The following is a 15,611-nucleotide window of genomic DNA, read 5'->3' as shown; positions in this document are numbered from 1 at the left end:
TTTATATTGTAAATAGTGTGTATTTATTGTAATTAATTAATGCAGTACCCGACGCTCCTGGGATAGCCTGCCTGCTGTGTGCGATTACCAGCTGTGGATAATCAGCAAGTAGGTGTGTACCAGCGGGGCAGCAGGTATAGAAAGGTTCAATTTATTCACCTCAGGGCTGCTGCAAAATCAAAGCCAGTGTGTGTGTGTGTGTGTGTGTGTGTGTGTGAGCGAGAGAGCGAGAGTGTGAGAGAGAACCAGAACCAGGGTTGGATACCGAAGAGTGACTAAGCAAGTCAAAACCGCCACTAGCTGGGCGAGTATCTGGAGTTTATTTATTATTGAACACAGAAGATTAGTTCAGAGATTGCAGATCTCTCCAAAGTTTTTGAACACTGTGTTGTATGCGCTCCGTGTGCTACCATTGCTGGCAGTGTCACGAGAGGTGTTCATTGTGTTGATATGTAAATAAATCCTGTTGCCTGCGGGATGTATCAGCTTCAACCTCTGCCTCGATCTCTCCTGCCTGTCACTCAGCAGTGAATGCACACACTCACACCGCAGACTGCTACTCTGTCACAAGCATTAATACCCTGTATCTTTCTAAACAAGGGATTTAGGGGAGCTCCCTAATAAAAGCTGAATCTCAAAACAATAATTGTGTGAATATAGTAATTGTTACAGCTGTGTAGAATGGTATTTAAAATAGAATTCACGTATCTGTCTTTTTACATATGCGCCCTTACTCTGGTCCCACCGCAGTCAGATACATGACAGACTCTACTGTAGTAATAATGAGACGTAAAACCGAGGTCCTATGTGTAAGTCACTTTGTATATAAGCATCTACTAAATGACTAGATCATTCTAAAAGATAGAATTACTATGGATTACATAGAACTACTATGATTGGGCTTCTAGCCGACCACTTGCACGTTGCTGGGTGAAAAAAAAAACAACCTTGGAACCACATGACCGCTGTGTTACGTCTTGACACAACACTTAACCAATTCGAGAGCTGAAGGGCTGAGTTTTCTGGTGTTCAGCACTTTGAGAGGCTAGAACGTTAATGACTGCTAAAAAAACCAGATTATTTTCAAAGCAAAAATACTGACAATGAATGCAGGGCTTTCAAAATAAGCCGGCGATCGGCGCAATCCACTGCCTAATACTATATTTGCGCCGGCTACTTTATTAAAAATATTAAGATTATATTGGGGTATTATCGTTCAGTCCATTTTTTGTCGTATTATTGTTCTGTAAGGCAATATATAGTACATAATAGAACTACATATGCACAAAAAAGCGTATTCCTTTTGTTGTGATATCGTAAAAATATGTACCCAGGTGCTTGTGAGAGATATTGGGGGTTCGTGTATAGAGGCTGTACGCCTTTAAGAAGAAAGGCGTGATGGGATATCACGGAACATTTATCAGCCGACATACAAATGCTGAAGTGCAGAGGTGCTGGATTATTACACTGCGGTTTCATGCAAGTTATGATAGTAAATCGGACTAAAAAAATTGCAGCACAATGTTTAAGGGGATTTTTGCACTGTTTCAATAGTGCAATTTACACTATGTTATTGTTATCCATTTAAAAAGTCTGTGGATAAGGGCATAAGCATCATTCAACCTTTTATTTCAACTACTGACCCATTGTCTGAGGTCTTGACAGTGGAAAAATCCAAATGTTTATGGCTACATATTTCCAAGTGTGTTCTATTTCCAGGGAGTACCACTAAGAGGAGACGTCTCTGGTTTGAACCCAGATGACCCGAGTCATCACACACTGAAAACCCACATCACAGCAGCCATCATCATTGCTGTTGATGAGCTTAGAGAAGGGTGTGGAGAGAGAGAGAGAGAGAGAAGACATTGTGTGGGGAAGGGAGAGAAGGAAAAAGGGGTGAATTAAAAGGCAGAAAAAGGAGATTAGGGAGGAAAAAAAGAGGAATAAGTGGTCTCAATGGTTTTAAAAGATTGTTAAAAATGTGGAGAATTTGTCTGTATTCATTTTATTTGATTCACTATTTACTTTAATATATTTAGCCTACTTTTTTTTTTTTTTTACAAAGCAAAAAGAGAATACTTGTCCAATGTTTTGATTTAGTTATTCATTATTTTATGTATATGAAATGTATAACTGTTCTCTGTTTAAGCACATCTTTAAATACAGTACACACGTCAATGGTGTGCAATACATCAAAACAAGTCCTCGTGGGTAAGCAACTTGTTATATGATCACGATTATGTTTACTCAAGGCTGCAGAATCCTACTGTACTACAGTATACTTGAGAAGCGATCGTCTCGTGAGGGTGCTAGTTTAACTGCCGTGTGGTGTTACATGTAATGGCCTTTCAATTAAAATAACATTACAGTACAGTATTTTACTGTCACGACTACCACTGCATTTAAGCATCTGTGGCTTACTTTTTCAGTTGTGATGCAAATCTCAGTTTTTCACTAAGCGGAGATGCAAAACTCTGCAACCCCCCCATCCCCTCGCCGCACGGTGATCCCCCTATCACACAATAACAGTGCTGTACTCCGTATGCATTCAATGAATGTGTATTCACTTTATTGAAACATTTTTTCACTAATAGAGAACACAAAAAACATACCTGCACAATGCAGTGGCGCACTTATTTTATTTCCGAAAAATCCACTTTTACAATATAGTGGACATGTTTCTGTTATAATGGCCAAACCCATGTGTGATTCCACATGTCATTTGCCTTATTTTCAACGCTGAGGCTTTCCATAGACTTACTTTTTTTTTTTTTTGCTGTCGTGTGGAGAAGTTGAGAACTTTTACAATAGTATCATAAACACATTCTTTTTTTTTTTTTTTTTTTTTTTTAAAGAAATGTAAGTATATATATACAGCTCTGGAAAAAATTGAGACCACTGCAAAATTATCAGTTTCTCTGGTTTTACTATTTATATTTATAGGTATGTGTTTGGGTAAAATGAACATTTTTGTTTTATTCTATAAACTACTGACAACATTTCTCCCAAATTCCAAATAAAAAAATTGTCATTTAGAGCATTTATTTGCAGAAAATGACAACTGGTCAAAATAACAAAAAAGATGCAGTGTTGTCAGACCTCGAATAATGCAAAGAAAATAAGTTCATATTCACTTTTAAACAACACAATACTAATGTTTTAACTTAGGACGAGTTCAGAAATCAATATTTGGTGGCATAACCCTGATTTTCAAGCACAGCTTTCATGCGTCTTGGCATGCTCTCCACCAGTCTTTCACATTGATGTTGGGTGACTTTATGCCACTCCTGGCGCAAAAATTCAAGCAGCTCGGCTTTGTTTGATGGCTTGTGACCATCCATCTTCCTCTTGATCACATTCCAGAGGTTTTCAATGGGGTTCAGGTCTGGAGATTGGGCTGGCCATGACAGGGTCTTGATCTGGTGGTCCTCCATCCACACCTTGATTGACCTGGCTGTGTGGCATGGAGCATTGTCCTGCTGGAAAAACCAATCCTCAGAGTTGGGGAACATTGTCAGAGCAGAAGGAAGCAAGTTTTCTTCCAGGACAACCTTGTACTTGGCTTGATTCATGTGTCCTTCACAAAGACAAATCTGCCCGATTCCAGCCTTGCTGAAGCACCCCCAGATGAGTCCAATTTTCAGCTTTGCCCAACACCTGGTCGTCTAATGGTTAGATGGAGACCTGGAGAGGCCTAATAGCCACAGTGTCTCGCACCCACTGTGAAATGTGGTGGAGGATCGGTGATGATCTGGGGGTGCTTCAGCAAGGCTGGAATCGGGCAGATTTGGCATGAATTTTTATTTGGAATTTGGGAGAAATGTTGTCAGTAGTTTATAGAATAAAACAAAAATGTTCATTTTACCCAAACACATACCTATAAATAGTAAAAACCAGAGAAACTGATAATTTTGCAGTGGTCTCTTAATTTTTTCCAGAGCTGTGTGTGTATATATATATATATATATATATATATAATTTATAATGGCTCTGTTGTGTGGGCTCTGACCTGTTGTGCATCTGACTGCTGCGCCTTATTTTATTATTTTAATGACTGCCTTTGACGTGTACTTTTTTTTCTTTCTCTAATTGTAGACAGGCACTACAACTCTGAAGCAAGAGGAGGGGGAAAGCTTCATCAGTATGTCCATGCATTGACTTTCATTATATATTATTATTATCACTGTATTATTTTCTCATACACCTGTGTGTGGGGTGCTGTTTTCAAAGGAAAAGGAGATGAACACATAGGACTGTCTCTGTACTTTATAACCCGTAACAACTTCTCATTTACCGTGCAATGCACGGGATGTTGTTGCTTTGTTACTGCACTGCTCGGTTTACTATTTAAATGTAATTGTATTTATTTTTGCTGTCTGCAGGGGACAGTGGTATTTGCTGTTCCTACTGGTAGTGCTAGCTATGGTAGCTAAGTTTTACAGCACAGAGTTAGCAGACTCAGGTTTGGGGACAGGCTGGTCTAGGGGGAGGGCGGGTGGGGGGTTGGGGCTCTGTTCTATGTCTATCTTCTCTGATCTCTCATAGTACTTTTTTGCTAGGAGACGAGGGACTGTTGATTTTCAGTGACAGTTTGGGTGCCCTACTACAGTTTAAAAGAATATTAAAGCTTTTTTCTAATTCATGGCACCTACTACTGGACTAAATACTGGTAGATGTTCATTGAATTTTGTTAGCTGGAATGTGAAGGGGTTGAACCATCCTGTTAAGGGAAATAAGGTTTTAACCCATCTACAAAAGCTTAATGCTAGAATTGTGTACCTAAAGGAGACCCACCTGCATACTTCTGACCATTTCCATATTCGAAAGGGATGGGTGGAGCAGTTATTTCATTCAACTTTTCATACTAAGGCTAGAGGCGCAATTCTTGTTCACAGAAACATGCCCTTTACTGCTTCCCATCTCGGATTCTAATGGGCGCTAGGTTATAGTGACGGGCAAGCTATTGGATTAACCAGTGATCTTGGACAGTGATTTATGCACCCAACTGGGATGCAACCCCCTTTTTTACTAATCTTCTGTCTTCCCTTCCTGAACTTCACACTCACCAACCGATCATGGCAGGAGACTATTTGTGTTTTAGACTTGTCTGGACCGCTCCACTACAAAATCAACTTCTCACTCTAAATCTGCTACTATTATTCATTCTTTCTTGACCCATTTTTTTTTTTTTTATTTCCTTCTGCAAGAGAATTCTTTTTTCTGCAGTCCATCACTCACAAATTGATTATGTTCTATTGGATAATAGACTTCCTTCTTTGGCTTCCTGTAAATATCACAGTATTGTAATCTGTGACCATTGCTGCTCAATACCCATCTCGTTGTACGTGGCTCTTTAATTCTCTCCTACTGTCTGGCACAGAATTTGTTAAGTTTGCTTCGTCACAATTTTTTTCTAGAAACTAATAGTACCCCAGAAATATCTTTCACCACTCTATGGGAGACATTTAAGGCATATATTTGTGGTCAGATCATCTCAAATAAACACTGTGAGGCACAACTCCCAACTAACTGGCCGTATTTTGCAAAAAGATCAATGCTATGCATTGACTCCTACTCCTAATCTTTATAAATAAAAGGCTGGCTTTGCAAACTGAATTTAAGCCTCTTTCTACCAACCATGCTGAACAGCTTTTGCTTAAATCACGCCATACCATCCCTACGAATATGGCGACAAAGCCAGTAAACCGCTAGCTCTTCAGCTCTGCCAGTCTGCTGCTTCACACTTGATCACTGAAATAAATAGACAATCTGGTTCAACTACTGTGGATCACTTTAACATTAATAACGAATTTAAAAGCTATTATTCTACTCTTTACTCCTCTGAAACTCCTTCGAACCCTTCTCTGCTTCACTTGTTGAGGGTCTTGATGTGCCTTCAGTTACCCTCAATCTAGAGCAGACTTGGAAGCACCACCGTCATCTTGTGAGGTTACACAGGCCATCAAGGCAATGCAGAGTGGTAAATCTCCAGGTCCTGATGGTTTCCCAGTCAAACTTTATAAGAAGTTTTCCACTCAGATATCTCCACTACTGTGTTCAGTTTTTGCAGAGACTCTCTCACATGGCTCTCTCCCACCTACTCTTATAGACCCTCTTAATTGTGTTTCATAGCGCCCTATTTCGCTTTTGAATCCAGATATTAAGGTTTCAGCAAAAGCTCTGGCACATCATCTAGAATCAATCCTCCCTACAATAATTTCATCCGATCAGGATTTTAACAGGTTTTATTAAAGGCAGGCATTCTTTTTCTAACCACACTGTTTAACATTATCTATACTTCCCATGCAATTGAACCTCTCTATCTCCCTCTGTTGTAATCAGGCTATTTGGGGTGTGACATGTGGGGGGTTGGAACACAGAGTGTCTCAATATGCAGACGATCTTTTACTTTATTATTTCTGATCCCAGTACCTCTCTACTTTTAATTATGGATACTCTGACTAGGTGTGGCAATATCTCCGACTACAAGATTAATCTTCAGAACAGTAGGGCTACAGAGCTAGAGGAGACTCGCTGACCTGTACCCAGCTGAACTACAGAGCTAGAGGAGACACGCTGACCTGTACCCAGCTGAACTACAGAGCTAGAGGAGACACGCTGACCTGTACCCAGCTGAACTACAGAGCTAGGGGAGACACGCTGACCTGTACCCAGCTGAACTACAGAGCTAGGGGAGACACGCTGACCTGTACCCAGCTGAACTACAGAGCTAGAGGAGACACGCTGACCTGTACCCAGCTGAACTACAGAGCTAGAGGAGACACGCTGACCTGTACCCAGCTGAACTGCAGAGCTAGAGGAGACACGCTGACCTGTACCCAGCTGAACTACAGAGCTAGAGGAGACACCATGACCTGTACCTAGCTGAACTACAGAGCTAGAGGAGACACCATGACCTGTACCCAGCTGAACTGCAGAGCTAGAGGAGACACCATGACCTGTACCCAGCTGAACTACAGAGCTAGAGGAGACACCATGACCTGTACCTAGCTGAACTACAGAGCTAGAGGAGACACCATGACCTGTACCCAGCTGTTCCAGCATTGTCTGCTTCAGTGTCAGACAGCGAGTGGTGATGGATCAGGGACTGCCTCAGGGTTTCAAGCTGATGCTCTGTAATAAAGCCAGTGCCAGGCATTCCATCAGACAGTGCAGCCTGGACGTGTGTTTACAGTGACTGTAGCAAACAAAATACTTCCATGAATCTTACCTGTCCGGCACTTCCACTCCCTATATACAGGGGGTCTCAAACGAGCCAGCAGAGAGCCCTGCTTGTAAATGCTGTTTGTATGTTGGTGGTGGTGGTTGGCAGAGATGGGGTTAATTCCTACCCTTGAAACGCTCCTCTGTTTAGATTTAAAATCTCACCGTGCTAGTGCAAGACTTGGGGAGGGATTTTCTCTTGATTATTCATGGTGCGTGACTGTTTTTGTTCAAACCTTTCATTTAAAATAAAAACGTGCACCAGCGCTTCAACTAGCAGTCTTGTGTCAGTCAACTTCCTGGTCTGGGGACGTCTCCACACAGCCGCCCTGCTACACGGCCGTTACACTTGCAACTATCCCACAAAGCAGGCCTGCAAACAGATGTCTAACATGTTTTGTACCACATATAATGTTTTAAAATGAAAACACTGGAGACCTAATGACCTATAGTAAATGGATGCGCATGATGCGGACAATTTATGTAAGCCAACTATTTTGAATATTCAACATTTAGATATTCGTCTTACATTAAAATTAGCTGAAACTATGTACCTTCTTTAGCTGAGCTGACAAGAACTAAAACCCATGGCTTTTAAACTAATTTTACCTAAACATTTAACCGCTGGTGAATAATATGCCGGTCAAATTCTTAGTACATTGTGGTGTCCATATTCTGTATTTCTTCAGTCTTTTCCATATACAATAAATGCAGTCGACACACATTCTTAATTCTTAGGATTGCTTTTCTGATTGGTAACAAACATTCCCAATATGTTAAAGTTGTACATTGTAAACATGTTTAAACGTTAAGGAAACTAACGCCCCTACTGGAAACAATGATTTCTGACTGTTGATACTAACTTCAAGCAATGTTTCTTTGAATAGTCCTCCAAGCAATAAAACAAACCAAAGTGGAATATTCCATATTCCAATAGGATGCCAAACAAAAGCATGTTTAATCAGCATCGCCGTGCAGGGTGATAACACAGCCATCAGCATCGCCGTGCAGGGCGATAACACAGCCATCAGCATCGCCATACAGGGTGATAACACAGCCATCAGCATCGCCAAACAGAGTGATAACACAGCCATCAGCATCGCCAAACAGAGTGATAACACAGCCATCAGCATCGCCAAACAGAGTGATAACACAGCCATCAGCATCGCCGTGCAGGGCGATAACACAGCCATCAGCATCGCCATACAGGGTGATAACACAGCCATCAGCATCGCCATACAGGGTGATAACACAGCCATCAGCATCGCCAAACAGAGTCATAACACAGCCATCAGCATCGCCAAACAGAGTGATAACACAGCCATCAGCATCGCCAAACAGAGTGATAACACAGCCATCAGCATCGCCGTGCAGGGTGATAACACATCCATCAGCATCGCCGTGCAGGGTGATAACACAGCCATCAGCATCGCCATACAGGGTGATAACACAGCCATCAGCATCGCCAAACAGAGTGATAACACAGCCATCAGCATCGCCAAACAGAGTGATAACACAGCCATCAGCATCGCCAAACAGAGTGATAACACAGCCATCAGCATCGCCAAACAGAGTGATAACACAGCCATCAGCATCGCCGTGCAGGGCGATAACACAGCCATCAGCATCGCCGTGCAGGGTGATAACACAGCCATCAGCATCGCCGTACAGGGTGATAACACAGCCACCAGCATCGCCGTGCAGGGTGATAACACAGCCATCAGCATCGCCAAACAGAGTGATAGTAAAGCTGATGCTAATTGTACAAGTTTCTGCTCCCCACATCTTTGATACTTTTTTCTGAAAGCAATTACATTAAAAATCCTTGCTGGAAAAAAAACCCTCTCATTGGACAGCTTTGTGAGTTGCAGCGAAGACAGCATTTTAAACCTTAGCTGCTGACAGCAGTAGCAGGAGTGTGGTGCCCATTTGGCTCACAGGACGACAATATGGTAAGCAGATTTTAAAAGTGTGCGTGAAGGGGGGGGGGGGGGGGGGGGGCTTGTGTGCCCACATCTAAAATTAACTTTGAGGAATGTAAGCAACACAAGCCTGCTTCCTAGGGCCATGCCAACGGCTAGATAACCCCCTAGCTACTCATGCGTTTCACCATTAGAGGCCAAGGTACAGCCTGGTCATAGGGCAAATAGGTTTGCTAGTGAAGCAAGCCCCAGTACCACTCACTGTGCCATACGCTGAGACAGGACTGAGTCTCTCTCTGTCTCCTTGTCTCTTACTGTAACACCTGCTGCACCAGGCCTGACTGTACACAGCATTACCTTTCATGAGCACTGAATTCACTAACCCTAAAACAAATAAAACACAATCGTGAAACCGACAGAAGAATGCAGCTGGAAACTAGAACATTTACTTTCCACTGAGCTGTAATGATAAGGTATGGCTTTATCAAGGTCAAAAAATGATGTAACAGTATCACACTTTGCTTAACTGCACCCGTTTCATAGTTGTCATTTACTAAATGCAATTTATTTTTTGTATTGTCTGACACTCAAAACTTGGACAGCTTAAAATAAAGCCCCATTTTCAACTTACTAAAGTGCCTGTAAAAAATAAATAAATAAATAAATAAATAAATAATAATAAACTTATTCGCCACAAAAAAAGTTGCTACACACTTAAACTGATGAAGGACAGGAGTGGCAACGGCCCATTGGTCGCAGACTCCACACAGTATATTCAGCTAGGCAATCAAGCTACGGTGTACGATACAGTGCGGCAGTACCAACTTAACTGAAATGAGGCCACTTCACCTCGACGCATAACTAGTAGCCTGAAAAGTGAATCGCAATATTGTAATATTTACATGCGAAATTAAAATCGTACTTGTAGTACATAACTCCCTAGTGTTCCGGTACAATTGAGAACAAAAACACAACCTGCAATAAATAAATAAATAAATAAAAATAAATTAAAACAAACGGTACACTGTTACAAATTACAAACCTGCAACAGCCACAAACGTTTTTAAAATATAAATATTATTACGTTAACATGTATTACCGTATCTTATTATCATATTTCCCATTATTAATGAATAACTACCCGCAATTAACTTCGATAGGATGTGCCACAATCTCCCGAGCGAATTATTCAGTATAGCCTAATGGATGCGTTGTGAAGCTCGGTGTATACACGCAGCACCGTATCACGTGTAAAACTTGCACCAAACCGAAGCTTAATTTGCAAGAAAAAGAAAAAAATATAACAATACACCTGTCATCAGTTTGCTTTTCTGCACTGCTCGATCCAATTCCGAGCGCACACATGACCCTGAGCAATCAACTCCTACTGTAGTGTACAGTACAAGCGTCCAGTGCTCTGGACGAAGAAATATAGCGACTGCCTAAGACTTGGATTTAATTTTAGGCAGTGTTACCGAGCAAAGACTTAAACACCACATACATGTTATTGTTGAAAGCAGGTGCTTTTTTGGCTCGCTATTAAAACAACAGGCTCACAGAAAATGTCTTACCTTTAGTTGGACTCTGTTGTTTGAACTCTGCTCTGCAGTACTCTCCGTGACTCTCTCCTCCTGCACTGAGCACGACTCCGGCGTCCTTCTCGCCGGGGTAGAGCAGTGACGTCATCACAGTGGGTGCTTTTCCAATGGAACTTGTGATTCAGGTCACCTGATACCCTCCGCACTAAGTGGACACAGGGAATCCTACATTTGAGATAGTTGCAGGCTGCTTTCTACCCCGCATAGTCATTGCTTCATTCTTGTATTATTACAGCATACATCTTTGGAAGTATTTGGGATTCAGAATGGAAACTGACTGTATGCAATTTGCAAACATTTATGGACAATAATATATATGTAGCTATATGTTTAAATTATACAAATGTTATGTCGTTTACGAATATAAAATATATAGTACGCCCTAATATTGATTTGATGCAGCCACCTGTAATGTAAAGATAGAAGGGATGTTACAGTAAGATGGTACCTGATTATTTTATATATATATATATATATATATATATATATATATATATATATATATATATATATATATATATATATATATATATATATATATATATATAATTAAAACACTACCATACCACCCTCTGTCAAATAGAGTAGGGACAATTTGGACTGGAACATTTTTTTTGGAGGGATACATCACGTGAACCTCCTGAAACTGACTGCAACAGGGAGATGCAGCTCTTATATAGTACAGCCTCAATTTATTTTTTTCATATACTTTATATACATTTAGGCTTATGTTTATCTACATTTGGATAATATTGTGATGCAAGCAGGTGTGATGGCAGAGTTGAAAGGTCATGACATGATATGAATGGATTGAGAGGGCACTTCAGGTCTCCAGTGAAGCTCCGAGCCAGGCAAAGGCAGATTTAGAATAGATTTAGGGAAATGTAACACACTATTACATGTCTCTTTAAAAGGGATATTGCACACACAGTATGTCAGTCCTCTACAAAGCACAACTCCTTTACAATGGAACAGGGACATCCCTGCCAGGTACTGCCTGATAGATTATGGACTAAACATACCCCATAAAGGGTCAAAGTCTACATTTGTATTTCCTTATATTGTATCAAGGCTCTTATGTTTATCTACATTTGGATAATATTGTGATGCAAGCAGGTGTACATCTTATCAGAATTTCAAACATATTATAAACCGCATTTGTTTTTGAAATGCCAGAATATACAATAGTGTGCCCAAGCAACAGCCTTAGCTGTTGGATCTCAAGCGTCCGACCTGTTTGTGTTTTCCACATGGTGTTTGATAACACTGACATCCCAACCCTATCATATGCTTTCATGTTTCAGAACCCTTTGTGAGCTTGTCAGTTATTCATCCATCCTCACTCAAGTACCACCCAGACCTGTACCTGTCGTGCACTTCCACTTGCTAGGTATCTTATATGTGTATTTTGGAAAGAAGAACACGCTATAAAAAACATCTATTTCATTTTAAATACCTAGACATGTTTTGTTTGTTTTGAATGTTGGGGGATGTCATCTCCACTGGGATAGTAAATAGTAAACATAAGGTAAAGTTGGTTTGAGAGATCTGTGCCGTTGTTATGGCAATTAAATGGTTAAAATCACTGGTAATGGCACTTAACTGAAGCCACGGCCTCAGATTATCTCTACATTTCCTTATACAATATCCCTGATCAAACTTGATCAAGGTAATCATAAAATACAGTTATGTACCGAGTATCATACCAAAAAAAAGTCACACGACCACAATACGGCAGCCATTTTAACAGTTGAGATGTTAGCAGTTGAAATAGTGGCAGTCTGTTCCCCTTCCTAGGTCGTTTCACCTCATCCAGGTAAACACCTGGAACTGTCATTAGTCTAGTTGGTTGGTTGGTTAATGACAGGAAGAAGAGGGTGGGAACAATTTCACTCTCTGGGTAAATTGACCTATGAAGTACAAGACTACGTGATAGCAAAGCATGTTCACAGAGCTTTAACAGAATACAGTAGCAAATACCATATAAAATGAAAATTCATGCTGCTTCAAAGTGTGCATGTGAGCCCTACATAGAAGTGCATAACAGGTATGATTTATGGGATTCTTTCATTAGCGAAAACCCTAAATCCTAGCAGAGGTCAATTAGACTGGCCTGGGTATACTATCCTGACTCATTCTCACAGGCTCCCAATACTGCCCTGGCTCATTCTCACAAACACTCCCAATACTGCCCTGGCTCATTCTCACAAACACTCCCAATACTGCCCAGGCTCATTCTCACAAACACTCCCAATACTGCCCAGGCTCATTCTCACAAACACTCCCAATACTGCCCAGGCTCATTCTCACAAACACTCCCAATACTGCCCTGGCTCATTCTCACAAACACTCCCAATACTGCCCAGGCTCATTCTCACAAACACTCCCAATACTGCCCAGGCTCATTCTGACCAGGAAATACAGGCACACACAAGGACTGTGTGGGTGAGTCGCTAATGCACTCGTAAGTATTTATTAAATAAAACATTTAAACAAAACACTTTTCATAAACAAAAAGGCACGCTGGCCATTATAAAACAGGCAATAATTAACACAAGTATCGTGCTGATGTAAAGCCAGCACGAGCAGCAATTGTGTTGTGGGACAAGCTATCAATTTGGTCGATAACTATTACCACGTGAGTCCAGATATAGGATTCTTACAGGGGAGCCAACACTCATGCACCACCCACACAACCAGGAAGAGACAGCACAACAATGAAAGGTCACGATTTTTTAAGAGAGAGAGAGAGAGAGAGAGAGAGAGAGAGAGAGAGAGAGAGAGGTTGCTTGACTCTGTAGGCAAGAGCGACACTGTAAAATCCAAGGCTACTAAAGCAGTTTAATTATAAAGTGGGGACTAAAAAACAGGTAAAAATACTATAAAATACTGAAGGTGGGGCAGAGTGCAGTATTGCTAAGGACATGGTAAAGATTATAAAATGCCAAAGGTGGGGCAGAGTGTAATGTTACTAAGGACAGTCTAGTTATAACGAGGGGCTAAAAAAAGGTTAAAATGACCATAAAATGCTAAAAGTGAGGCAGAGTACAATGCTACTTAAAACCTAATTAAAAATCGCTAAAAACAAAAAGTGAAACTAAAGCAGCATAGGAGCTTAAAACGAGGGGAAGTAATAAATAGTGGAACTGGTTCCTGCTATAAACACCACAAGCAGTCACCCACAGCCAGTATAGTCAACGTGCACAACACTACAATTACAATGTAGCAAGAGGTACTTAGCTCTGTAGGGTGAGTGGGTCGTCCAACCACTCTCCCCAAAGTGCAGGTTCACTTCCCTCAAACTACTGCTGCTGCTTAAAAGCCTCAGAAGCCGTCTCTCGTTCCATCCTTGCTTCTATATTAGCTTTTCTCCCTCTCTGCTTGTTCCGACAGCTTGTTTGGTTGTGAAATTGAGTTGTTTTCTGGTCCATTTCTTTAGCAGGACTGAGTTACTTTGTATTCACATTGCAATGTTGGGTTAGTTTTTGAATGACTAGTGATTAGTTGAAATACTTTAGAACTGGGGAAAAAAGCTGAATTCTCAGAAGGATGGGGCAAATGCCTTACTAATGTGTCCCAACACCTCCACAGAACCAGTGATACAGCTGATTAACTCCAAAACCTTATATATTTACCTCAGAATTTAGGACAGTGATTGAGTGTAATGAATGGAAATGCAGATGTTGTGCAATAAAAGATAAATGCTACATCTGTATTCTTTAATGTACTGTATCGAATCACAAGCAGCTAGATTGGATCTATAGGGTAGGTGTGTGTCTAGGTGGAGTGCTTTGTTCTTCCAATCTACAATTGTGCTTTGTGTTTCTTTCCCCTGCCATAATGGTGCACAATATTTCAAATCAATCCAGTAAGGTGTAAGACTCATAGGCCTTTGTTGTAAAAAACAGAAATTTTTTTTTTATTTTACAATCTGTGTGATTAATAAGTCAATATGTCATGCATAGGGTGTCTCCTAATATAAAAGACATATTTCAGCTTCACTCACAGTCCTCAGAACTGCATAGGGGGACATCTTTTATAGGATAAGGGACACCCAACACACAGCACTCCACCCGTACAGAAAAACAGAGAAACACAATGCAAGTTTAGGTGCGCTACAAACAAGCCAGGCCCCAGGCTGTCAGTAGTGGAAAAGCTGTGGCCCCTTAGCAACCTGTTGCTAAGGGCTCTGTTACTAGTGCATGCGCCACAGAACCTCAAATGACCTGAAACACTTTGCTTCAGAGTGGATCTGTTGCAGAGAATGCCTTGTGGGAAGTAGATTTGAAAGGTCAAATATGGTATACGACAGCTTCTTGTGGACAGGAATACCCAATGACTTCAACATATTCAGAATTGGAACTCAAATAGTAAGCATCTACATTGAAATTCACAAAATAATAATAATAAAAAAAACACAAAACATGCAAACAAATAAAATTCACAGCAGCTATTGCAGCAGCAGAAACTGGATTCTACAGATTTGCTTTCCTCTGCAATGACTTCATGTGGTTTGTTTTACCACTCGTGACTACATTTTAGAATGGAATTAGGAGGGGTGTTCAGTCCTGGCACTTCTCCAGGCAAGCTCAAAGCCAGGTAAAGACAGATTTAAGACAGAAAAATATGAACTCAATATTTGAGAAACAGAACCCAGGCCCACTCAGAATGATTGCAAAACGCATACAATAAGCAAAATGTGCAACAGTTATTAAAATGACATTTGAATAAAAAAAGTAAATTCAATGACAGGCGTTTCAACTAGAAGTCTTTTTCAATGTCTGGGAAGAAACGTTTTTGATTTGCAGCACTATTTAGTGTTTAATTGTAATGAATGACATCTGAAGTTATATTAGCCTTAAAAATG

At 40.7% G+C, this 15,611-nt stretch overlaps 1 protein-coding gene across 1 annotated transcript in view; it reads right to left on the bottom strand.

Moving 5' to 3' along the window:
- Positions 1-10,887, bottom strand: part of LOC131699415 (cysteine-rich and transmembrane domain-containing protein 1-like) — a 31,920-nt gene extending 21,033 nt beyond the window's left edge. Inside the window, exon 1 of the mRNA XM_058996029.1 lies at positions 10,718-10,887. The gene's annotated coding sequence lies outside the window, so the exon portion shown is untranslated. The remainder of the gene's footprint in view (positions 1-10,717) is intronic.
- Positions 10,888-15,611: the final 4,724 nt, after the last annotated feature.

Source organism: Acipenser ruthenus, chromosome 22, assembly GCF_902713425.1.
Source record: "Acipenser ruthenus chromosome 22, fAciRut3.2 maternal haplotype, whole genome shotgun sequence".
Lineage (NCBI taxonomy): Eukaryota > Metazoa > Chordata > Actinopteri > Acipenseriformes > Acipenseridae > Acipenser > Acipenser ruthenus.
This window is presented reverse-complemented; position numbering and strand designations above follow the sequence as displayed.